Here is a 26,587-nt window from a genome sequence, read left to right on the forward strand (position 1 = left end):
TCCAAATGCTGTTCTATTATCTCTTCAATAATTGACGCAAACAATTTTCCAATAATAGACATTAGGCTACTCTTTATAAATTCATACAATATTTTGAATAAGAACACAAGAAAATAGGAGCAGGTGTAGGCCACCAGGCTCCTCAAGCTTGCCCCACCATTTGATGATCTGTGCTGGCCTCAACTCCTGTGCCAGTTCCCCATGTCTGCTGATTTACCAAAAAATAATCTACTTTCACGTTAAATACTTCAAATGATCTGGTCACCACAACCGTCTGGGCCAGAGAATTCCAAAGACTCACTACTATCTGCACAAAGAAATTTCTATGTTTTAAATATCTAGAAACTATGTACATTGCTCAAAACACTACCACTAGTGAGAACTCCTTGACATCTATTCTGTCATATCCTCCTTAGGATCTTAAATGTTTCAGTAAGATTGCCCCTTCTTCTGAACTCCAAAGGATATAGAACAAACCTGTTTAATCTCTCATCTCAGCAAATTAGTCTGATGAATCTTGTTTCGACTGTCTTCAATCCTGTGATATCCTTTCATAGATAAAGAGATTAAAACTGTACACGATGTTCCAGGTGTGGACTTAGAAACCTGGATGGACCATGAGATCTGCAATCTGCTGAGAACCAGATCAGTGGTATTCAGGTCTGGCGACCAAGTTAAATACAAGAGGTCCAGGTTTTGTTCCCAGATTAGCTCAATCCCTTTTATGCTCACTTTGACCATTAAAACATAGAGGCACCTTGACGAACTCGCACAGCCCCTGATTACCCTGTGATTTCAGTCTCTGAGTCTCTGAGGCCAATGTGAGATCATCCTTCAGGAGGGAGAACCCAGGAAAGCATACAGACCAGACAGGGTGCCTGGCCAAGTGCTAAAGACCTGTGCTGATCAACTGGCTGGAGTGTTCACTGAGATCTTTAACCCTTCGCTTTGGTAGTCAGGGATACCTACCTGCTTCAAGCAGAATTCACTTATACCAATGCCTAAGAAAAACATGGTGACCTGACTCAATGACTGTTGTCCAGTGGCACTTACATCCACTGTGATGAAGTGCTCTGAGAGGCTGGTGATGAAGCATATCAACCTGTTCGAGAAGCAACTTGGATCTGCTCCAATTTGCCTACTGTTACAGCAGGTCCACAGCAGATGCCATTTCATTGGCTCTTCACTTAACCCTCGAACATCTGGACAGCGAAGATGCATACATCAGGATGCTCTTCATTGATTACAGCTCAGCATTCAACACTATCAACCTCTCACAACTAAAGTTAAAGGCCTCAAAACCACCTTGTGTCCTCGATTTCCTCACTTGCAGACCTCAGTCAGTTTGAATTGGCAACATCTCCTCCACAATCTCCCTTAACCCACGTGAACCACAAGACTTTGTGTTTAACCCATTGCTCTACACTTGTGCTTTGCACAGCTCCAATGCCGTATTTAAGTTTGCTGACAACACCACTGTCTTTGGCCGAATCACAGGTGGTGATGAATCACCACAAGGGAGGGAGATTGAAAATCTAGCTGAGTGGTGCCACAACACCAATCCCTCACTCAATGTCACTAAGACCAAGGAGCTGATTATTGGCTCCAGAAGCAGGAAATCAAAGGTGCGTTAGCCAGTCCTCATCGGCGGATCAGAGGTGGAGAGTCAGCAACTTTAAATTCCTTGGTGTTATCATTACAGAGGATCTGTCCCAGATCCTGCACGCAACCGCCATTATTAAGAAAACACAGCAGCTTAGAAGTTTGCAAAGATTGAACGTGTCATCTAAAACTTTCTTAAGAGTTTCAATGATTCGGCATGTCATCTAAAACTTTGACAAACCTCTATAGGTGGGTAGTGGAGAGTACATTGACTGGTTGCATCACAGCCAGGTACGGAAACACCAATGTCCTTGAACAGAAAAACCTATAAAATGTACTGGATACAGCCCAGTCCATCACAAGTAAAACCCTCCCCCTCATTGAGCACATCTACACAGACTGATGTCGCAGGAAAGCAGTATCCATCATCAAGGATCCCCACAGTCCAGGCCATGCTCTCCTCTCATTGCTGCCACCAGGAGAAAGGTACAGGACCCTCAGGACCCATACCAACAGGTTCAGCAACAGTTATTACCCCTCAACCATCAGGCTCTTGAATCCGAGGGGATAACTTCACTCGCTCCATCACTGAACTGTTCCCACTGAACTGGACTCACTTTCAAGGACTCCTCATCACAAATTTTCAATATTTATTGATTATTTATTTTATTATTATTATTATTATTATTTCCTTTCTTTCTTTTCTTTCTTTTTGCATTTGCAGTTTGCTGGGATGTATTTGTACATTGGGTGTTTGTCCTGTTGTGTGAAGGCTTTCACTGATTCTATTGTGTTTCATGTACTTACGGTGAATGCCCAGACGAAAATGAATCTCAAGATTGTATAGGTGATATATATGTACTTTGATAACAAATTACTTTGAACTTCAATTTGAAGAAACATCCAGTAGAATTGTGACAATATTTCCCTATTTCTAAACTCCAACACCTTTGCCTGATTACTGTTTATTTAATTACCCAGTCTATACGTAGCTTAAAGCTCCTATAATAATGACATTGCTCTGGCAAGATGCACATTCCTGATTTATCCATTGCCTTACAGCAAAACAATTCTCTCTAATGGTTTCTTCCCCTTACTGTTTCTTAGTTGCATCCAAACTGATTCCATGGTTCTTTCTTCTCTGCTCTCTTTCAAGCAAACGATCAAAATCAAGCAGCTTCATTCCTTATCCATTTTGGATAACTTTTATACTTTTATACTTTATTGTCGCCAGACAATTGGTACCAGAACATACAATCATCACAGCGATATTTGATTCTGTGCTTCACTCCCTGGATTACAAATATTAAATATTAAAGATATTAAGAATAGTTAAAATTAGTAAATATTAAAAATGTAAATTATAAATCATAAATAGAAAATAGAAAAATTGGGAAGTAAGGTAGTGCAAAAAAACCGAGAAGCAAGTCCGGATATTTGGAGGGTACGGCCCAGATCCGGGTCAGGATCCTTTCAGCAGTCTTATCACAGTTGGAAAGAAGCTGTTCCCAAATCTGGCCGTACAAGTCTTCAAGCTCCTGAACCTTCTCCCAGAGGGAAGAGAGACAAAAAGTCTGTTGGCTGGGTGGGTCGTGTCCTTGATTATCCTGGCAGCACTGCTCCAACAGCGTGCGGTGTAAAGTGAGTCCAAGGACAGAAGATTGGTTTGTGTGATGTGCTACGCCGTGTTCATGATCTTCTGCAGCTTCTTCCAGTCTTGAACAGGACAACTTCCATACCAGGTTGTGATGCACCCTAGAAGAATGCTTTCTACGGTGCACCTATAAAAATTAGTGAGGGTTTTAGGGGACAGGCCAAATTTCTTTAGTTTTCTCAGGAAGTAAAGGGGCTGGTGGGCCTTCTTGGCAGTGAACTCTGCTTGGTTGGACCAAGTCAGGTCATTTGTGATATTGACTCCGAGGAACTTAAAGCTTTTGACCTGTTCCACTTGTGCACCACCGATGTAAGTTGGGTCATGCGGTCCGCTACTCCTTCTGAAGTCAACAACCAATTCCTTCATTTTGCTGACGTTGAGGGATAGGTTATTGTCTTCGCACCGTGCCACCAGGTTCTTAATTTCCTCTCTGTACTCAAACTTATCATTACCCAAGATACGGCCTTTTCCCAGAAGTTAAGCATCCAAGAATATATCATTCCCATCCTAGTTACTTTGCAACCTGTAGTGAATTAGGTCTTACTGTTTAATTTCCATTTGTGGCATTAATTCACTGCCTAGTTACATTCAAGTTCTGCTTTTTACCTTTGTACTATGTTCTCTGTGCTGACTCATTTTACTGCACAAGAGGTTCTGCAGATGCTGGGAATCCAGACAACACACACAAAATGCTGGAGGAGCACAGCAGGCCAGGCAACATCTATGGAAATTAATATACAGTCAATGTTTCAGGCAGAGACCTTTCATGAGGACTGGGAAGGAAAGGGAAAGAAGCCGGAATAAAAAAGTTGGAGGAGGGGAAGGAGTACAAGCTTGACCGTGATGGATGAAGTAAGAAGCTGGGAGGTGACAGGTGGAAAACGTAAAGGGCTGGAGATAAAGGTATCTGAGAGGAGAGATAAGTGGACCATGGGAGAAAGGGAAGGAGGAGGGGCGCTAGGGGGGAGGTGACAGCAGGTGAGTAGAAGAGAAGAGGTAAGAGGGGGGCCAGATTGGGGAATGGAATAAGAGGGAGTAGGAAAATTTACCAGAAGTTAGTGAAATTGATCTTCATGGCATCGGGTTGAAGGTTCCTGAGACAGAATATGAGATGAACATGTTGGAATGGGAATGGAAAAATGGATGGCCACTGGGAAATCCTGCATTTTGTAGTTGGAGCAAAGGTGCTCAACAAAGCGGTCTCCCAATCTACACTGGGTGTCACCAACACAGAGGAGGCTGCGTCAGGAGCATCGGATACAGTAGACAACCCCAAAGGAATCGGAAGTGAAGTGTTGCCACTCCTGGAAGGACCGTTTGGGACCGTGAATGGAATTGAGGGGGAATGAACAAGTGTAGCACTTCTTCCGCTTGCAGGGTTAAGTGCGGGGAGGAATAAATGGACAAGGGAATCACTGAGGGAATAATCTCTGTGGGAAGCAGAGAGCGGGGAGGGAAGATAAAGATGTGTTTGGTGGTAGGATCCCATTGAAGATGGTGGAAGTTATGGAGAATGATGTGCTGGATGAAGAGGCTCATGGGGTGGTGGGTGAGAACAAGAAGAACTCTATCTGCATCTCTGCCATTTCCCAGATGTTTGGCATCACCCCATCTTTCCACCTCCTTAACAGGAATAGAGTTCCTCATAGATGAATAGGGCACATCTTTACCTCCCATCCACTCTCTGGTTTCCACAGGATCACTCCCTCCATGATTCACTTGTCCATTCATCCCATCCCATTAATCTCCCTCCTGACACTTATCCCTGCAAGTGGCCAAAGTGCTACACCTGCCCATTCACCTCCATCAGGGCCCCAAACAGTCACTCCAGGTGAGGCAACACTTCACCTGTGAATCTGCTAGGGTCACCTACTGCATCCAGTGCTTCTAGTGCGACCTCCTCTACATTGGTGAGACCCAACGTAGATTGGGGGACCACTTTGTTGAGCACCTTCTCTCCATCCACAAAAATCAAGACATCCCAGTGGCGAATCATTTCAATTCCAACCCCCATTCCATTCCAACATGTCGGTCCATGGCCTCCTCTACTGCCATGATGAGGTCACTCTCAGGTTGAAGGAGCAACACCTCATATTCTGTCTGGCTAGCCTCCAATCTGATGGCATGAATATTGATTTCTCTAACTTTCGCTAATTTTTCCTTTTCCCCTCCCCTCTTCTTGCATTCCCCACTCTGACTCCCCTCTAATCTCTCCCTGGTGCCCCTCTTTCTTTCCTTTCTCTCATGGTCCACTTTCCTCTCATATCAGATTCCTTCTTCTCTGGCCCTTTACCTTTTCTATGAGCACCCAGCTTCTTACTTCATCCCCCTTCCCCACCCACCTGGCTTTACCCATCACCTTTGACCTTTGAGCTTGTACTCCTTCCCTTTTTAATGCTGCCTGACCTATTGACTTCCTCCAGCATTTTGTATGTGTTTCTACACTGCTCCATTGTTTCCTACTTTAACTTTTAACATTCCCTTCAATAGGGTAGAAGTCCCAATGCTCCAATATTTAGATTGAAACCTTACTTACACAGAGATGCAATGTTAGCTTATTTAACAGTGGCTGTGCCAAATGAAAGTTGGCAATAAAGTGATGTGTGGAGGATAAGGCAACATAGTTATTCTGCACTCATCTCAGGTTTACAGTGTTCTGTATTGTTCTCCAAGGCTCCTTAATGAGCTCTGATTGCCATTCCAGTCCCATATACAACTGATACCTTATTGCTTCTAGTGGGATCTTGCTCTGCGCAATTTCACTGCTTTATTGCAACAGGAGCCAAGCTTTCAAAGCTGAATACATTTTCCAGTGAGATGTATTTGCGAAAGGCTGCATACAAATGTGAATCTTTAGCAATTTATAATGAAATAATTAGAATGAATCTAAGTGTAAGAGACCCAAATAAAAAAATCTGCATACTGTTTCTTACTATGTTTTAAAAAAAAATATTTGCGAATAACCCACTTGGCTCTCCAAGGGAATAAATTCCACACAAATAATTTACTTTGGCAATTGTTATAATTTTTGTTGGATATAATCTCTCCCCCTGAGGAAAATGCAATTAGTCTAAACTGACTTTCCGTCAGCCAACCATAATTATGCTGTGAAAGGCTAATCCACTTAGGAGGGAACCATAACCCTGCTGAGTCTGTACACATTTGTAGTTAGTATCCCACACTCTTCAGCCCCTTCCCACCTGCCATGCAAAAGACTAGCCCCATCCTCAGCCCTCCAACCCAGGATGCCTGTAGGAAGGACTGGTCGATATGAAAAGTTACTTAGGAGAGCTAGTGTGACTTAAACTCTCAGTGCGTTTCCTCAGAATCTCCTTTGACTAAAAAGGTTTGCAATCTCCTCCATGTCTTGCTTTCCATAACCTCAGATACCCCAGCCCAACATGTGAAAGCGAGAAAATGTGGTTGGCTAAGATGAAGAACCAGTATGGGACTCTTTGTTGAAAACAGGTTGATACATTGGGAGCTGAATCCCAGTGAAGCCAGTGTGACTGTCTTTGAACTGGAGTGTGACATCATAGAGGAATAGGGAGTGAGGAGGCATTGAAGGGAAATCAATATTTCACAATAAAGAACATGGTAATGGTCATCGGAGATCAATCATCTCAGCCCAGACATCACTGCCAGAGTTCTTCAGACCATTATATATTAGACCAGCCATCTTCTGCTACTTCATCAATGCCCCTCCCTCCCTCATATGTCAGATGTGAAGATGTCTGAAGATGGTTGAGAAATAAACATAGAAACAGAAACATAGAAAACCGACAGCACAATACAGGCCCTTCGTCCCACGATGCTGTGCCGAACATGTACTTACTTTAGAAATTACCGAGGGTTACCCATGGCCCTTTATTTTTCTAAGCTCCATGTACCTATCTAGGAGTCTCTTAAAAGACCCTATCATAAACACCTCCACCACCGTTACCGGCAGCCCATTCCACGCACTCACCACTCTGTGTAAAAAACTTACTACTGACATCCCCTCTGTACCTACTTCCAAGAATCTTAAACCTGTGCCCTCTCGTGTTAGCCATTTCAGCCCTGGGAAAAGGCCTCTGACTGTCCACATGATCAATGCCTCTCATTATCTTGTACACCACTATCTGGTCACCTCTCATCCTCCGTCACTCCAAAGAGAAAAGGCCGAGTTCACTCAACCTATTCTCATAAGACATGCTCCCCAATCCAGGCAACATCCTTGTAAATCTCCTCTGCACCCTTTCTATGGTTTCCACATCCTTCCTGTAGTGAGGTGACCAGAACTGAGCACAGTACTCCAAGTGGGGTCTGAATAGGGTCCTGTATAGCTGCAACATTACCTCTCGGCTCTTAAACTCAATCCCATGATTGATGAAGGTCAATGCACCGTATGCCTTCTTAACCACAGAGTCAACCTGCGTAGCAGCTTTGAGTGTCCTATGGACTCGGACCCCAAGATCCCTCTGATCCTCCACACTGCCAAGAGTCTTACCATTAATACTATATTCTGCCATCATATTTGACCTACCAAAATGAACTACTTCACACTTATCTGGGTTGAACTCCATCTGCCACTCTTCAGCCCAGTTTTGTGTCTTATCAATGTCCCGCTGTAACCTCTGACAGCCATCCACACTATCCACAACACCCCCAACCTTTGTGTCATCAGCAAATTTACTAACCCATCCCTCCACTTCCTCATCCAGGTCATTTATAAAAATCATGAAGGGTAGGGGTCCCAGAACAGATCCCTGAGGCACACCACTGGTCACTGACCTCCATGCAGAATATGACCCCTCTACAACCACTCTTTGCCTTCTGTGGGCAAGCCAATTCTGGATCCACAAAGCAATGTCCCCTTGGATCCTATGCCTCCTTACTTTCTCAATAAGCTTCGCATGGGGTACCTTATCAAATGCCTTGCTGAAATCCATATACACTACATCTACGGTTCTACCTTCATCAATGTGTTTAGTCACATTGTGTGACACGTGTGGCCAAGTGGTTAAGGCGTCGGTGTAGTGACCTGAAGGTCACTAGTTCAAGCCTCAGCTGAGGCAGCGTGTTGTGTCCTTGAGCAAGGCACTTAACCACACATTGCTCTGCGACGACACCGGTGCCAAGCTGTATGGGTCCTAATGCCCTTCCCTTGGACAACATCAGTGGAGTGGAGAGGGAAGACTTGCAGCATGGACAACTGCCGGTCTTCCAGACAACCTTTGCCAGGCCTCAGTCATCATCGAAAATTGATGGACTGCTGAAGAAGACTAGTCACATCCTCAAAAAATTCAGTCAGGCTCATAAGGCACAGCCTGCCTTTGACAAAGTTATGCTGACTATTCTTAATCATATTATGCCTCTCCAAATGTTCATAAATCCTGCCTCTCAGGATCTCCTCCATCACCTTACCAACCACTGAAGTAAGACTCACTAGTCTATAATTTCCTGGGCTATGTCTACTCCCTTTCTTGAATAAGGGAACAACATCTGCAACCCTCCAGTCCTCCGGAACCTCTCCCGTGCCCTGCAAGGCCATGACTGCAAGCAGCAAGAGCTCGACAACATACAGGCATAGACTGATCAGAGGCCAGTACTCACACCATGAAAATGTCAGGCAATAACCTTCTCCTATGAGAGGAAACATGACCATCTATCTCCTGACATTCAATATTATTGCCATTACCAAGTCTGATGATCATCACTATCTTTGGTTCATCCTTGACCAGAAGTTCAACCAGACCAGCCCCAAAAATACAGTTGAAAGAGAGCGAGTCAGAGGCTGGGGATCTTGTGGTGACTGACAATCATCCTGAGGCCTGTCCACCATGTATAAGGAACAAATTCGGGAGTCTGATAGGATACCCTCCACTTAAGTAGTTAAATGCAACTACAACAACATTCAAGAAGCCTGAGACCATCCTACTTGGTACATATTCCATCAGCTCCCATCCTAAGTGGTCATTCCTCTCCATCATCAGTGCACAATGGCTGCAGTATTCACCACCTGCAAAATGCACTTAATCTGAAGGAGTCCTCCACTTCTGTCACCAAGGCGCATAGGTGGAATAGGCGAATTCCCAGATTTTGATCCAACTATGTGGATGTGAAGAGGATGTTTCCTGTAGTGGGGGAATCTAGGGCCAAAAGACGCAGCTTCAGGATACAAGGATGTCCCTTCAGAACAGAGATGAGGAGGAATTTCCTTCAGCCAGATGGTGGAAAATCCGTGGAATTCATTGCCACAGACCGCTATGGCGGCCGCATGTTTGGGTATATATAATGCAGGGTTGATAGGTTTGTGATTACTAAGGGTGTCAAAGGTTATGGGGAGAAGGCGGGTGAATGGGATTGAGGGAAAAATAAACCAGCTGTGATCAAATGGTGGAGCAGACTTGATGGGCTGAATGGCCTATTTCTGCTGTTACATCTTATGGTCTTATATGAAAGGAACAGTATTACTTCCAAATCAAAAAGGATTGTGACCAGTAGATGATAATATTCCCATGAATAGAGATCGCATGATGTCTCCATGAATAGAAGTCTCAGATTTGGGAGGTATTAGATGGAAAAGCCTTGGTGCATTATTGCAGTGCACTTTCCAGGTGATACTTCTTGTTTAGTCCCTCAGAAAAGATGATCACTTCTATTCTTGTGGATTCTGAGGTGGAGAATGAAGCCACTGAATGACTATCGACCTGTGGCTCTGACATTAATTGCTATGAGGTGCTTCGAGAGATTGGTTATGGCACACATCAACCACAGCCTACCAGTCAACCTTGACGCTTTGCAATTCACCTACTGGAGCAACAGGTCAACGGCAGATGCCATCTGGCCCTACATTCCTCCTTAGAACACCTGGAGAATAAAGACGCATACGTAAGGCTCCTTTTCATTGACTACAGCTCTGCCTTTAATACCATCATTCCAAATAACCTGATTCCTAAACTCCGGAACCTGGGCCTTAGCACTCAGATCTGCAGCTGGATCTTCAACTTCCTCACAGACAGGACCCAGGTTGTAAAAATAGGGGACAAGCTCTCCTCTACAATCACTCTGAGCACCGGTGCCCCACAAGGCTGTGTACTCAGCCCCCTGCTGTACTCACTGCACACCCATGATTGTGTAACAAGTTTGCATCAAACACAATATATAAGTTTGCTGATTACACAACAATTGTAGGCCATATCTCGGGTAATGATGAGTTTGAGTACAGAGAGGAAATTAAGAACCTGGTGGCATGGTGCGAAGACAATAACCTATCCCTCAACATCAGCAAGACGAAGGAATTGGTTGTTGACTTCAGGAGTAGTGGACCACACAACCCAATTTACATCGGTGGTGCGCAAGTGGAACAGGTCAAAAGCTTTAAGTTCCTTGGGGTCAATATCACAAATGACCTGACTTGGACCAACCAAGCAGAGTTTACTGCCAAGAAGGCCCACCAGCACCTTTCCTGAGAAAACTAAAGAAATATGGCCTGTCCCCTAAAACCCTCACTAATTTTTATAGATGCACTGTAGAAAGCATTCTTCTAGGGTGCATCACAACCTGGTATGGAAGTTGTCCTGTCGAAGTCTGAAAGAAGCTGCAGAAGATCGTGAACTCAGTGCAGCACATCACACAAACCAATCTTCCGTCCGTGGACTCACTTTACACCGCACGCTGTCGGAGCAGTGCTGCCAGGATAATCAAGGACACGACCCAACCAACCAACACACTTTTCGTCCCTCTCCCCTCCAGGAGATGGTTCAGGAGCTTGAAGACTCATATGGCCAGATTTGGGAACAGCTTCTTTCCAACTGTGATAAGACTGCTGAACGGATCCTGACCCGGATCTGGGCCGTACCCTCCAAATATCTGGACCTGCCTCTTGGTTTTTTTGCACTACCTTACTTTCCATTTTCTATTTTCTATTTATGATTTATAATTTAAAATTTTAATATTTACTAATTTTAACTACTTTTAATATTTTAAATATTTAATATTTGTAATCCAGGGAGTGGGAAGCGCAGAATCAAATATCGCTGTGATGATTGTACGTTCTAGTACCAATTGTCTGGCGACAATAAAGTATAAAGTATAAAGCCAACATGGGAACCACAAATGATTCCACAGGTTGGAAAAGAGGTAGTAAGTAGCAAGAAAGCCGAGTAGTTAGTTTGTGAGATGGGTTGCTCCCTCCACTGCTAATGAAAAGCCTCTGTATGCTTCTGGCACATGGAGTCAAAGATTCTCAATACCACCCTGAATGCTCCTCATCACAGACCAGAAGTTTAAAAGGTTACATTGTACAAGTGGTGGCAGGAACCAATACATGAGGCCATGGTTGTAGGACTGATTACTGTGCAATTCTTGGTCAATATCTCCACTTGACCTCATGCACGAGGGATGAGCAGCTGAAGATAAACCTGGTATTGCAAACTACTCTCGTTCCAAAATATCAGGGGAAACAAAAATTCACACTTCATTGGGAGCTAGTGTTTTTTCTATTCTGACTGGAAATAAACTAGTGGCCAAATTAGAAACTATGCATTGCTTCCCTTTTGAGTTATTAACCACATTTTCTCTCTTTCACATGTTAGTTTCCACATACCACTGACCAGAGACCTCACAAAAAAGATTAGGGGACTTTGCAGCACCCAACTCACTGCTAAATCCACACTGCAAATTGAAACCAGCTTACATCACAAGTGGCACCTGGTGATTTTCATGGTTTGATACACCAGATCAGACAGCAATCAACACAGAACTGTTTTGATCAAGTAGCTAATCAGATTTACTGACAAATAATTAATCACAATCATTAAGCAAATTACTGTCAGTGAATGATTCTTCAACCAGTGAGTGTATTAATTGCATTACAAATAAATTTTCACATTTAATAAAAGGGTGATTCTCCTAACCTGTGGTTCTATTAACTACAAATCAAATATTCTATGAACCAGTGGCTGAGACATCAATAATTTTGCTAAGAGTTGTTCAAACAAACCAGATGATTCACCAGCTAGACGTGCTACCTAGCTGAGAGCCTTAATTTGGTGGGATCTACCCAGTGATGTTCTCCATAATCTTAGATTCAAAGGCATTCACTCCTTGTCCAATGATGCCACAGTCTTAAAATGACTAGATAACTCTCCTTGTGCTCAAATTCCTTTCATCATTGTAGTCTCTCCTAACCCAACAACTCTCTGAGAACTCTTGTTTTTCTCCATTTCTCATTTGCCCCTTACTTCACTTGGCTGTTAAATCTTTAGTTGTGTTTCATTAGCTCTAGATTCCTTCCAAAATCTCTGTGACTTTCAATATCTTCCTTTAAGAGACTCCTAAAGGCACTCTAAACCTATCGACAAGTTGACGCTTCCAGTTGCAACAGACAAATTCCAATCCAGAAATCTGAAATGTCAGGCAATCCTTTGATGCAAGTCTTTCAGGAGTGAACTTTTACCCTGACATTTCCTTTTATGCGCCTGAGTGCAGCCATCGACTTTCAAATGCAAAATACACACAGGCCTCTTTGAACCGAAAGGCCTGGTGATATTGTTTATTTTTGCTCCACACTGTAGCAGAACTAATTAGGAGGAAAGGCACGTTCTAGCTCAGTTGAAGACCTGGCTTGGAATGTTTTACGGAAGTCAGAGTTTGGGGTGATAATTTCCAGTTGTATTTTTGACAAAAATACACATTTTCTTCTCTTGCATTATGTCTTTAATAGATGGGCTAAACAGGTTCTTCAATTTCACTATTGATTTCTGGTATTGTCTTTCAGCTTGAGCCTCATCTGATACTAATCTTCCTTTCACCTCTTCGGTTTTAATGTGAATTGGCAATGGCACTGGCTGGACTCATACGTGCAGCTGCCTGTGTGTGCCCATTCATCTATTGTCATATTTATATCACGGCATCATTGCCCTGGTCGCTCTGCATTCACTGTAATATAAACCAGGGACTCACTGTGAGTCGTAGCAAACAGTCAGTGCTCTACACTGCAGAGTGTCAATTCTCCTGGCTGGTTATATCTGTACATTCTTTACAATAATCAGCAAATTTAAAACAGAATCCTTCACGTCCCTGAAACTGGATTCTACTGTAACCATCGTTGTAACATGATCTATTTATCTATCCATTTTTAAATGCCCAACTGTAAATTCTGAATATGTCAGTATGTGTGTATATACATATTCATGGGGAGAGAGAGAGGGAGAGGGAGGGAGAGGGGGGGAGAGGGGGAGAGAGGGGGGGAGAGGGGGGAGAGAGGGGGAGAGGGGAGAGGGGGGGAGAGAGGGGGGAGAGAGGGGGAGGGGGGAGAGAGAGAGAGAGAGAGAGAGAGAGAGAGAGAGACTGAGTGTATGTATAGCTCTGTGAAAGTGTGTGAGAGTGTGGTGTTGTCCTAGATATCCATATTCTGCATTCCATAATATTAATAAATTCTAGGAACAAATCAGTGGTGGGATGCCTTGATAAGCAGGGTATGGACAAGGGAAATCTAAACAGCCACAGAGTGTAACCCAGTGAGGACTGAAAATAAAGGTAACTTACGACTCACCCAGGATTTTGATTTCACCCACTCAAGGCATGCTGCATGTTGCACCAAGGGCATGCTTGACTCAGCAAAAAAAAATGCTCAATTGGAGAAAAACGAACTTAGAAACATTTGTAAAGGAGATTGCTGCCAGATTCCTGTGTAACAGCGGGAATTACCTGGTTGACAGCCTGCAGAGGTCATGCTTGTCATGACAGCTGGTTAAAAGGGGCAATGCTGGCAAGTGTAATGTAGCCTATAGCCACTGACAATTGAGATATCACTGAGGACAACGGTATAGTTATCTAACCCTTCTCATATCTCACTTCTCCTCATCCCACAATCCCTTCTGGCTTATAACATCTACTGTACATGGCAGAAACATCTTCCTTCCCGTCTGTCCCTCCACCCATAAACATCTGTCCCAGACAGCTGCTTCTCAGGGTGAGACATCACTCTGAATGAGTTCAACCGCCAGCTGACTGCAGACACAGGCTTAGGAAGGCAGTCGGTGAAGCCGCAGCAAAACAGGTACTAAGCAAACGTTCAGTGATAAACATTGGTTGATCTTGGAATTGATTGCTGTACAAATGTGTGTGATACGTTAAACTGTTTTGTTTTGCTTTCATGATTTGTGCAAAGGTGTGCACTGTGGTGATGTGTTTGACACACCTGCACTGGGCACCTTTCATTTCCTTTCCATCCATTGACATCATGTCAATGTGGTACTGGAGAGATAGCTCAGGGCTTATGGGTTTCACAGTGATTTAGGGCATTTCATAGTGGCTGGCATAAAACATTCTCCGGTGCTTTAACAGCTTTAAAACACTTGAGCTTTGCAGATGGTAGAACAGCTTCAGCCAGCCTACAGCATGCTGTCACAAATCTAATCACTACATACTTAATTAAATTAATTCCTGCTCCATGCTGATTCCTATTGTAGAACGGACAATAGTAATAATGGAGCAGCTCGGTAGCATAGTAGTTAGCACAACACGTTACAGTACCAGGGGGTTCAATTCCCACCACTGTCTGTAAGGAGTTTGTACATTTTCCCCGTGACTGCGTGGGTTTCCACCGGGTGCTCCAGTTTCTTCCCACAGTCCAAAGACCTACTGTTTGATGGGTTAATTGGCCATTGTGAGTTGTCCCGTGATTAGGCTAGGGTTAAATCGAGGGTTGCTGGGCGGTGCGGCTTGAACGGCTGGAAGGGTCTATTCCACTCTGTATCTCAATAAATAGATAAATAAATAAAAATATTGGAAGAAATTATGAGACTTCATCGAGGAGGGAAATGGGCATAGCTGGTTATGCGTGAGCATGAGCGTATCTTGCCATTTAAAATCCTCAGACGTATTCAGCCTCATCAAGTTCTCTCCAGAGTAGGGAACATCATAGGTGAGTCCGTGTGAGATATAATGCACATGCAGAAGGAGGTCTTGTTTTACTCCCCTTTGGTGGTCTCATCACCTTCCTCTTGCATCTCTTCTTCTGCTTCCTCCTAACGTGGCCATCCTCGATATCGTGCTGCTGCGCAAGTGGCAAGAACTAAGCTCCACTCAGGACCAGATTACACAAAATACTGAAATACAGCATGTGACCCCTTCTGAAAAGCACTGCAGGGCTCACTCAGGAGATCCAAGCAAACAAGATGCTGGAGGAACTCAGCGGGCCAGGCAACGTTTGTGGAGGACAATGGACTGTTAATATTCTGGGTCAAGATCCTTCATCGGGACTGATAAACAGAATCCAATCTTCATCAGGACGGCAAAAAAGATGAGGAGTCAGAGGAATGAAGTCTAATGAAGGGTCTTGGCCCGAAACGTCACCTGTGCTCTTTTCTATAGATGCTGCCTGGCCTGCAGAGATCCTCCAGCATTTTCTGTCTGTTGTTTGTGGGTGATTGTTTACTGATTACATGTGCTTAGTCCACAGGGGACACCTCCTTTTCCACCTGGGCACTCTTCAATGTTCTGTACTCACTATACAACTCTACAGTTACATAAGAACAATAGAAATAGGAGCAGGAGTCAGCCATCTGACCCGTCGAGCCTGCTGTGCTATTCTGTAAGATCATGGCTGATCTGGCCATGGACTTATCTCCACCTACCTGCCTTTTCCCCATAACCCTTAATTCCCCTACTATGCAAAAATCTCTCCAACCTTGTCTTAAATATATTTACTGAGGTAGCCTCCTCTACTGCATTGGGCAGAGAATTCCACAGATTCACCACTCTCTGGGAAAAGCAGTTACTCCTCATCTTGGTCCTAAATCTACTTCCCACAATCTTGAGGCTATGTCCCCTATTTTTAGTTTCACCTACCAGTGGAAACAACTTTCCTGCCTCTATCTTATATTTCCCTTTCATAATTTTACATTATGTTTCTATAAGATCTCCTCTCATTCTTCTGAATTCCAGTGAGTACAGTCCCAGGCGACTCAATCGCCCCACGTAGGTTAACCCCTTCATCCCTGGAATCAACGTGGTGAACCTTCTCTGCACTGCCTCCAAAGCCAGTATCTCCTCCCTCAAGTATGGAGACCAGAACTGCACACAGTACTCCAGGTGCGGCCTCACCAGTACCCTGTACAGTTGCAGCATAACCTCCCTGCTCTCAAATTTAATCCCTCTGGTAATGAAGGCCAACATTCCATCTCCCTTCTCAATAGCCTGCTGCACCTGCAAATCAAACTTTTGTGATTCATACACAAGCACTCCCAAGTCCCTCTGCACAGCTGCATGCTGCAATATTTTACCATTTAAATAATAATCTGATCTTTTACTTTTCCTTCCAAAGTGGATGACCTCACATGTACCAACACTGTACTTTGATTTCTGTCTGTATCAGTCATCCATCTGTGATACTGGCACAAGGGATTCTGCAAACACTGGAAATCTTGGGGGGGGGGCGGTGGTGCTGGACCAGGTCAACAGCAGTTATAGAGAGAAATAAATTGTCAGTGTTGGCTGTGCATTCCCCTCTACAGAAGCTGCCTGGCCTGTTGAGTTCCTCCAACAATTTCTGTGTGATATTGGCACAGCTAGTTCATTCTTTTCTTTGTTCTCTCTCTCTGGGAGTGGAAGATTCTCAGACTGACCCACCAGACACGTATATTCTGTTCTGCATTTAACAAATCCTGTATTCTTTGTCTTGGTTCTTTTGTCCATGTTCTCCCGCCCTCTAATTGCTTCCATTCACTCATTAATCAGATAATCTTATTTAGTGCTTATCCTCATGGACACCCTGATTTTACCCTGCTGGAGATGTTCCACTTCCCCACATCGTTGCAGCTTAATGAGCTTCTTTGATTTCCCTCCAAGCTTCACCATAGAAAACATCCTATCCAGATGCATCATGGCTTGATATATGGCAAATGCTCTGCCCACGACTGCAAGAAACTGCAGAGAACTATGGAGACAGCTCAGCACCTCACGGAAACCAACTTCTCTCCATGGACTCTGTCTATACTCACTGCCTCATAAAGTATGCAGCATCATCAAAGACCACAACTACTCCAGACATCTTCTGTCTCCCTTCTTCCACCAGGAAAAAGTTACAAAAGCCTGAAAGTATGTATCACCAGGCTCAACGATAGTTTCTACCTCACGATAATAAGACCATTGAGTGATTCCCCAGTATGATAAGATGGACTTTTGACCTCACAATCTACCTGATTATGATCTTACACCTTATTGTTTACCTGCACTTTCTCTGTGGCTGTTACACCTTATTCTGCTCTCTGCTATAGTTTTAACGTACTATCTCAATGCACTATGTAATGATTTGATCTGTATAAACAGCTTGCAAGGCAAGCTTTTTGGTGTATCTCACTGTATGTCTGTCGCAGTAATAGACTGATTCCTTTTCCAATTCTGATGACAAACAAGAAAATCTGCAGATGCTGGAAATCCAAGCAACACATACTGCAGAAACTGAGCAGGCTAGGCAGCATCTATGGAAAAGAGTACAGTCAACATCTTGGGCTGAGATTCTTCAGCCCTCCGCTCGAAATGTTGACTGTACTCTTTTCCATAGACGCTGCCTGGCCTGCTCAGTTCCTCCAGCATTTTGTGTGCGTTGCTCCAATTCTGATGAAGAGTCTTTGACCTGAAACATTACCTGCTTCTCTTTCCAGAGATGTGGCCTGATCTGCTGAGTATTTCCCGCATTTCTCATTTTTATTTTCATATTCACCCAGACTCTGCCCACAGCTTGTCTTGGCAATCTCCTTAAATGAGTTGAGTACTTGACAGGAATTGATCATCAGTGCAGGCACTGCATGTTTCTTGTTTATGAGAACAATATAGAAGACAATTGAAGTTACTCTGCAAGCACCATTATTTCATCGTCGTGTTTTGTGAATGATTTTGCACATAAAATCAATCACGCTATGGAATTGAATTTCTAAGCCATTAAATTTGATGGAATGGCTTTGGTTAATCTGGCTGAGAGTAAGAGAAGGGCTTTTATATGTTAGAAAGGATGTTGAATGACTTAATTCTGAAATATTTTCAGCATAGAAAAGGCAGTCACTTGTGGGGAACATAGTGATAGGGACGTGTATCTTGATCGTCGCACTACCATATTTTAAGAGTTATAGTGCAATACAGCATTGGACAATGCCCTTCGGCCCAATTCATCCATGCTGACCATGGTGCCAGTCTAGTCCCATTTGCCTGTGTAGGATTAAAGCACTAGTTATTAAAGACACTGTGTATTATGAAAGGGTCAAATAGTAAGAGATTAACTTCTTCTGTTTCTTGAAGCTCTAAAGTCATTGTCTTATTACTTCCAGAACCCGTCCATTCCTTCTCTATAGCTGCCCAACAACAATTTCTGTCACTGTCACCCTAGTGTAATTGTGTTTCTCAGATTTCTCTTACTTGCTTCAGGATAACAGAGAACATCAGATTTCAATAGTTGGTTTTCAATCTGTCACATTCTGCCCACATCTCCAAGTTTTAAAAATTATTGCAATTTTTTCGAGTGTAGAAAATTCTTCTCACCCCACTATGACTCAGTCACTAGGATTTAAAGATCTGGGATTAAATCTTGCCCACAGATTAAAATGTTGAAGCAAACCCATTCTGAATTTTTTCCCAAGTAATAATGCAGGTACAATTAGCAGTTTTGAGGGAAAGTTTTCTCAGGAATCTGAGCACCGCCATTGAGGAATGGGATACACATGGATGATAATCAGAAAATTGCAGAACCTGTGTTCACAATGACAATGACCGAAAAGGAGGAAAGATCCTTCAAACAACAGGAATTCTGCAGATGCTGGAAATTCAAGCAACACACATCAAAGTTGCTGGTGAACGCAGCAGGCCAGGCAGCATCTGTAGGAAGAGGTGCAGTCGACGTTTCAGGCCGAGACCCTTCGTCAGGATTAACTGAAGGAAGAGTGAGTAAGGGATTTGAAAGTTGGAGGGGGAGGGGGAGATCCAAAATGATAGGAGAAGACAGGAGGGGGAGGGATGGAGCCAAGAGCTGGACAGGTGATAGGCAAAAGGGGATACGAGAGGATCATGGGACAGGAGGTCCGGGAAGAAAGACGGTGGGGGGGACCCAGAGGATGGGCAAGAGGTATATTCAGAGGGACAGAGGGAGAAAAAGGAGAGTGAGAGAAAGAATGTGTGCATAAAAATAAGTAACAGATGGGGTACGAGGAGGAGGTGGGGCCCAGCATAAGTTAGAGAAGTCGATGTTCATGCCATCAGGTTGGAGGCTACCCAGACAGAATATAAGGTGTTGTTCCTCCAACCTGAGTGTGGCTTCATCTTTACAGTAGAGGAGGCCGTGGATAGACATGTCAGAATGGGAATGGGATGTGGAATTAAAATGTGTGGCCACTGGGAGATCCTGCTTTCTCTGGCGGACAGAGCGTAGATGTTCAGCAAAGCGGTCTCCCAGTCTGCATCGGGTCTTGCCAATATATAAAAGGCCACATCGGGAGCACCGGACGCAGTATGTCACCCCAGTTGACTCACAGGTGAAGTGTTGCCTCACCTGGAAGGACTGTTTGGGGCCCTGAATGGTGGTAAGGGAGGAAGTGTAAGGGCATGTGTAGCACTTGTTCCACTTACACGGATAAGTGCCAGGAGGGAGATCAGTGGGGAGGGATGGGGGGGGGACGAATGGACAAGGGAGTTGTGTAGGGAGCGATCCCTGTGGAATGCAGAGAGAGGGGGGGAGGGAAAGATGTGCTTAGTGGTGGGATCCTGTTGGAGGTGGCGGAAGTTACGGAGAATAATATGTTGGACCCGGAGGCTGGTGGGGTGGTAGGTGATCCTTCAAACTGTTTCTCCTGGCTAACTCAACTCAATTGGCTTGTTTACCACAAATTGTAAGCCCCATATCTCAAGCCTCATGTTATTTCATAAAGAAATAAAAAGGAACTCACACAAAATGCTGAAGGAACTCAACAGGCCAGACAACATCTATGGAAAAGAATAAACAGTCAACATTTCGGGCTGAGACCCTTCTTTAGGACTGAAATGGAAGAGGGAAGATGCCAGAATAAAAAGGTGGGAGGAGGGGAAAGAAGCTAGCTGGAATCTGATAGGTGAAGCCAGGTGGGTGGGAAAGGTCAAGGGTTAGAGAAGAAAGAATCTGATTGGAGGGGTGTGTGGCCCACAGGGAAAAGGGAAGGAGGAGGGGTCCTGGGGGAAGTAATAGGGAGGTGAGAAGAAGTAAAAGGTCAGAATGGGGAATGGGGGGGGGTGGAATTTGTTCTCTGGAACGAAAAGTCGTTATTCATGCCATCAGGTTGGAGGCTACCCAGACGGAATATAAGGTATTGCTCCTCCACCCTGAGGATGGCCTCATCTTGGCGTAAGAGGAGGCCATGGGCCAACATGTCGGAACGGGAATAGGAATTGGAATTAAAATATTTTGCCACCAGGAAGTCTCACTTGTGGCGGATGGTGTGGAGGTGCTCGACAAAGTGGTCCCCCATTTTACGACAGGTCTCACCAACGTAGGGAAGACCACATTGGGAGCACTGGACACAATAGACAACCCCAGCAGATTCACAGGTGAAGTGTTGCCTCACCTGGAAGGACTGTTTGGGGCCCTGAATGGAGGTGAGGGAGGAGGTGAATGGTCAGTATGGCATTTAGGCTGCTTGCAGGGATTAGTGCCTGGTGAGAGATTAGAGGGGAGGGACGAATGGACAAGGGAATCAAGGAGTGAGTGATCCCTGTGGAAAAGGGAGGGGAGGTAGGTAACGATATGTTTAGTGGATGGATCCCTTTGGAGATAGCAGAAGTTGTGGAGGTTAATGTGTTGGATGCGGAGGCTGATGGGGTGGTAGGTAAGGACGAGAGGAACTCCATCACCATTAAGGCAGCGAGAAGATGGGGTGAGTGCGGATGTACAGGAAATGGAGGAGATGCGGGTGAGGACAGCATCAATAGTCGAGGGAAGGAAAGTCCATTCTTTAAAGGAGAACATCTCTGATGGCCTGGAACAGAAAGCTACATTCTGGGAACAGATGAGGCGGAGACATTGAAACTGTGAAAAGAGAATAGCATTTTTACAGGAGATAGTGTGGGAAGAGGTATAGTTCAGATAACCATGGGAATCGGAATTGGTATGTTCATGAAAGATGTTGATTGACAGTTTGTCTCCAGAGATGAAGACAGATAGATCAAGAAATTGGAGAGAGGTGGCAGAAACAGACCAAGTGAATTTAAGGGCAAGGTGGAAGTTAGGGGCAAACTTGATAAAATTGATGAGCTCAGCATGGGTGCATGAAGCAGCGCCAAGTCGGTCGTCAATGTAGCGGAGGAAGATTTGGGGGGTATAACTGGGGAAGGCTTCAAACACAGACTGTTCTACATAGCTGACAACTGAGGCAGGCATAGCTGGGGCTCATGCGAGTGCCCATGGCTACCCCTCAAGTTTGGAGAAAGTGGGAGGAGCCAATGGAAAAATTATTCAAGGTGAGGACTGGTTCTGCCAGATAGTGGTGGTGTTAGAAGGGGGTTGGTTGGTTCTTCTGTCAAGAAAGATGCAGAGAGCTTTGAGGCCTTCCTGATGGGGGAATAGGAATGTATTGAGACTGAACAACGATTGTGAAGATGAGGCGGTCAGGGCCAGGGAATTGAAAGTTATTGAGGAGATCGAGGGCTTGAGAAGTGTCGCAGATCTAGCCAAGGATAAAAGGGTTTGCTTTCACATTGTGCACGGGTAGTTCTGAAAATATTTTACAATAAATGACATAACTTTGAAGTTACAAACTAGGAAAAAATCAATGAATTAATATTCAGTGCTTGAACTACCAGTCTTCGCTATGGACCCAATATTTTGATTTCTGTAACTTTTGATAATTGCTCCTCTCCTTTTTCCCCTCTCCCTGTTCTCATTTTCCATTCACCATTCTGCTTACACTTTCACCTTTTCTCCTCTCCTGTGCTTTCACAACCTCCCCATCACCTCCTTCCCTTTATTCCATAGTCCAATCTGATGTCCTCTCCTACTAGATATCTTCTTCTTCAGCCCTTTATCTCTTCCACCTATCCTTTCCCAACTTCCCACTTCATCACCCCTCTCTCATCCACCCACCTTCCCCCTCACCTCATCTCACCTATCATCTTGTACTCCTTCCCCTCCCTCTACGTTCTTACTCTGGCTTCTGCCATCTTCCCCTCCAGTCCTGAGAAAGGGTCTTGGCCCAAAGCACCGCCTTTTTTTCCCCTCCATAGATTCTACCTGATCTACTGAGTTCCTCCAGCATTTTGTGTGTGTTCCTCAAGATTTCCAGCAGCAGCAGAAACCTTTGTGTCTCAAACTTCCAGCTGGTAACATTTTCGCATATTTGCTGCCATTGATTTTGAGGCAAGGTTTCACTGGACTATGAGAGCCTGTTGAAGGAGCCTTAGTAATTTCCTGCAGTGTATATTGTAAAAGGTACAATATAATTGCAATTATAGTCTACAGGTGGTTCTGTAGATTAGATTATGAGAACACTCAGTCCTCGTTTATTGTCATTTACAAATGCATGCATTAAAAAATGATACAATATTCCCCCAGAATGATATCACAAGAAAACACAGGACAAACCAACACTAAACTGACAAAACCACATAACTATGACATATAGTTACAACAGTGCAAAGCAATACCATAATTTGATAAAGAGCAGACCATGGGCACGGTAAAAAAAAATCTCAAAGTCCCGATAGACATCATCATCTCACGCAGGCGGCAGAAGGGAGAAACTCTCCCTGCCATGAACCTCCAAGCACCGCCAACTTGCCAATGCAGCACCATTGGAAGCATCCGACCGCAGCGGAAGCACCATCCTTTGCCGGCGCTTCGACCCTGCCCCAGCCGCCGAGCAACAAGCAAAGCCGAGGACTTGGCTTTGGAGCCTTTGGTTTCCTTTTGGAACCTTTGGTTTCAATTGAGTGAATACTGATGATTTCCAGAGTTTTGTCAAAGATTCAGTCACCTGGACAAATGGAGAATTCTCAGTGTCTGGTCTTAGACAACTTGGAATGAACTGCCCTGCTAGTACAATCTATCTCAGAATCAGAATCAGGTTTATTATCACTGTTTTCTATGACAAGAAAGTTGTTGGCCTGTGGTAGCTTTGCGGAGTAAAGACATAAAATCACTATAAATTACAAAATAAATAAATACTGCAAAAGAGAAAAAAGGATCATGAGGTATTGTTCATTGCCTCATGGACCATTCAGAAATTTTATGACCGAGGGGAAGAAGCTGTTACTGAACCACTGTGTGGGTCTTCAGGCTCCTGTACCTCCTTCCTGATGGCAGGAATGAGAAGAGGGCATGTTGTGATTGGTGAGGTCCTTTGAGATGGATGGTACCTTCTGGAGGCACGCCTATTCAAGATGTCCACGATGGTGGGGTGTGTTGTGCCCATAACAGGGCTAACTGAGTCTACAACCTTCTACAAAACTATGATCAAATCACCCTAATATCATCTGTTGTTTTTCACGTAGGGTGCCGTGCACAATCCTGATTTGATGGAGATGGACGTGAGAGCACGGAGGAACATCTGGTGAAACTTCTGAAATGCCTGCTTCGCTGGTGCTGCTACTGTGTGGTCCAAAATCTCCGGAGGAGAAGGCCCCGAGTCCTCGGTGGCCGGGGCGGGGTCGAAGCGCTCGGCAGAAGATGGTGCTCGGAGAGGCTGTGTCGGAACGGCTGGTCGGAGGCTCGAAGTTTTCAGACGGACTCAGAGTCCGCTGCGGTCGGGTGCTTCCAATGTTGCTGCATTGGTAAATTGGCGGTGCTTGGAGGTTCATGGCAGGGAGAGTTCCTCCCTTCTGCCGCCTGCGTGAGATGATGAGTCTATCGGGACTTTGAGACTTTTTTTACCGTGCCCATGGTCTGCTCTTTATTAAGTTATGGTATTGCTTTGCACTGTTGTAACTATATGTTATAATTATGTGGTTTTGCCAGTTTTAGTCTTGGTTTGCCCTGTGTTTTCTTATGATATCATTCTGGAGGAACGTTGTACCATTATTTAATGTATGCATTTCTAAATGACAATAAATGAGGACTGAGTGTCCTCATAATCTTATCTAATCTAATCTATTCGTTGAGTCTACCTCAGTAAATTTTGTATTAATCTTGCACACTTTGTAAAGACTTAATAGTATGTAGAATTCAATACATTTGGCATATTATCTTGCAAGTATGCTCCCCAATTTGAAAAACCAACTGCAGGACCGTCTCCTCATTACAGTACCAATATCAAAATATATATGATAGTTTTCCTGCTGTGTTTAGGACCTCACTGGCCCGTGGTACAGTATATCTCTGAGTGTGCTTTATATAGTGACTCACACAATTGTGTCATTGAGCAATGGAGTTTCACTGCGATTGGAGACGTGTCAGTCACTGATGCAGCAATAACAGTACATCAGTCTCAGGAGAATGAAGTGCAGCCAGAGCTATGCAGCTAGAGGAGTCTGTGAGAGTCAGCAGAGACAAACCCATGCTGTGATTGTTATTTAGCACCAATAACAAGTGTTAATAATTTAAATATCTGTCAATTACTATCAAAGTCTATGTCATCCGCTTTCATTCAGGATCGTTACATCTGTTACTGAATTAACAATATTTGAAATGATTATTAATCTAGGAAGGAATCACTTGGGTATTGTTCTAAATTACGGAGTAACAACCCTTAATTTTTGACAAGTTTCTGCAAGTGATAACTTTCGGGGAACGAATACAAAAACAATTTACTAAGTTATTACAAGTTACAACAACTGTCATACGCTCAGTGGCCACTTTATTAGGTACACCTGTACACCTTCTTGTGAATGCAAATATCTGATCGGCCAATCACGTTGTAGCATCTCAAGTGTATAAAAGCATGCAGACATGGTCAAGAGGTTCAGTTGTTGTTCAGACTGAACATCAGAATGGTGAAGAAATGTGATCTAAGTGACTTTGACCATGGAATGATTGTTGGTGCCAGATGGGGTGGTTTGAGTATCTCAGAAATTGCTGATCTCTTGGGATTTTCATGCATAATAGTCTCCAGAGTTTACATAGACTAGTGTGAAAAACAAAAAAAAACATCCACTGAGTGGCAGTTCTGTGGGCAAAAATGCCTAGTTAATGAGAGAGGACAGAGGAAAGTAGCCAGACTGGTTCAAGCTGATAGGAAAGCAACTGTAACGACCATTGCAACAGTAGTGTGCAGAAGAGCATCTCTGAACACGCAACATATCGAACTTCAAAGTAGATGGGCTACATACCACAAACATACACTCAGTGGCCTCGTTATTTGTTACAGGAGGTACCTACAGTTAGAAAGGTAAGTACCTCTTGTTCCTAATGAAGCAGCCACTGATTATGATTTATCTACACGAAGAATATCATAGACACAACAGATTCTGCAGATACTGGAAATCCAGATTAACAAACACAAAATGCTGGAGGAACTTAGCAGGACATGCAGCATCTATGAAGAGGAATAAAGAGTCAACATTTCGGACCAGAACCCTTCATCAGGGCTGGAAAGGAAAGGGAAGAAGCCAAAAAAAGGTGGGGTTGAGGGAAAGTGGTACAAGCTGGAAGGTGATTGGTGAAGCCAGGTGAGGGAGGAAGGTTGATGGGTGGGAGAGGGGGAGTGAAGTGTGAGGTAATAGGTGGAAGAAGTAAACGGCTGAAGAAGAAGGGATCTAATAGGAGAGGAGAGTGGACCATAGGACAAAGAAAAGGAGGAGAGGCATTGGAGGAAGGTGATAGGCAGATGAGGAGAAGAGAAGGGATAAGAGGGAAGCCAGAATGGGGAATGGAAAAGGATAGATGGGGGGGGGGAGAAGTTTCCAAAATTGGAGAAATCAATGTTCATGCCATCAGGTTGGAAGCTATCCTAATGGAATATGAGGTGCTGCTTCTCCAACCTGAGTCGAGGAGGCCATGCACCAACATGTCAGAATGGAAATGTGGAATGGAATTAAAATGGTTGGCTACCAGGAAATGTTGCCTGTTGTAGTGGACAGAGCAAAGGTACTCGAAAAAATGGTCCCCCAATCTATGTCAGGTCTCACCAACGTAGAGGAGGCCACACCAGGAAAACTGGGTACTGTAGATGACATTGGCAGACTTGCAGGTAAAGTATCACCTCACCTGGAAGGACTGTGTGGGGCCCTGAATGGGAGTGAGGGAATAGGTGAATGGGCAGGTATCACACTTGCAGGGGGAACAGGGCCCTTACAGCCCTTCAAGCCGAGTCACCCAGCAATCCCCTAATTTAAGCCTAGCCTAAATCACTGGACAATTTACAATGCCCTGCCAGCCGGTATGCCTGTGGACTG

General features: G+C 44.2%; 1 protein-coding gene and 1 long non-coding RNA gene across 3 annotated transcripts in view; one reads left to right on the top strand and one right to left on the bottom strand.

The window, feature by feature from the left end:
* The window catches only part of LOC134340788 (uncharacterized), an 84,065-nt gene extending 59,948 nt beyond the window's left edge, over positions 1-24,117 (top strand). The window contains exon 3 of the long non-coding RNA XR_010016635.1: positions 23,750-24,117. This is a non-coding gene — a long non-coding RNA (uncharacterized LOC134340788). The remainder of the gene's footprint in view (positions 1-23,749) is intronic.
* robo3 (roundabout, axon guidance receptor, homolog 3 (Drosophila)) overlaps positions 1-26,587 on the bottom strand; it is a 609,199-nt gene that overhangs the window by 525,789 nt on the left and 56,823 nt on the right. The gene's annotated exons all lie outside the window — the stretch shown is intronic.

The sequence above is a fragment of the Mobula hypostoma genome, chromosome X2 (genome assembly GCF_963921235.1).
Source record: "Mobula hypostoma chromosome X2, sMobHyp1.1, whole genome shotgun sequence".
Classification (NCBI taxonomy): Eukaryota; Metazoa; Chordata; class Chondrichthyes; order Myliobatiformes; family Myliobatidae; genus Mobula; species Mobula hypostoma.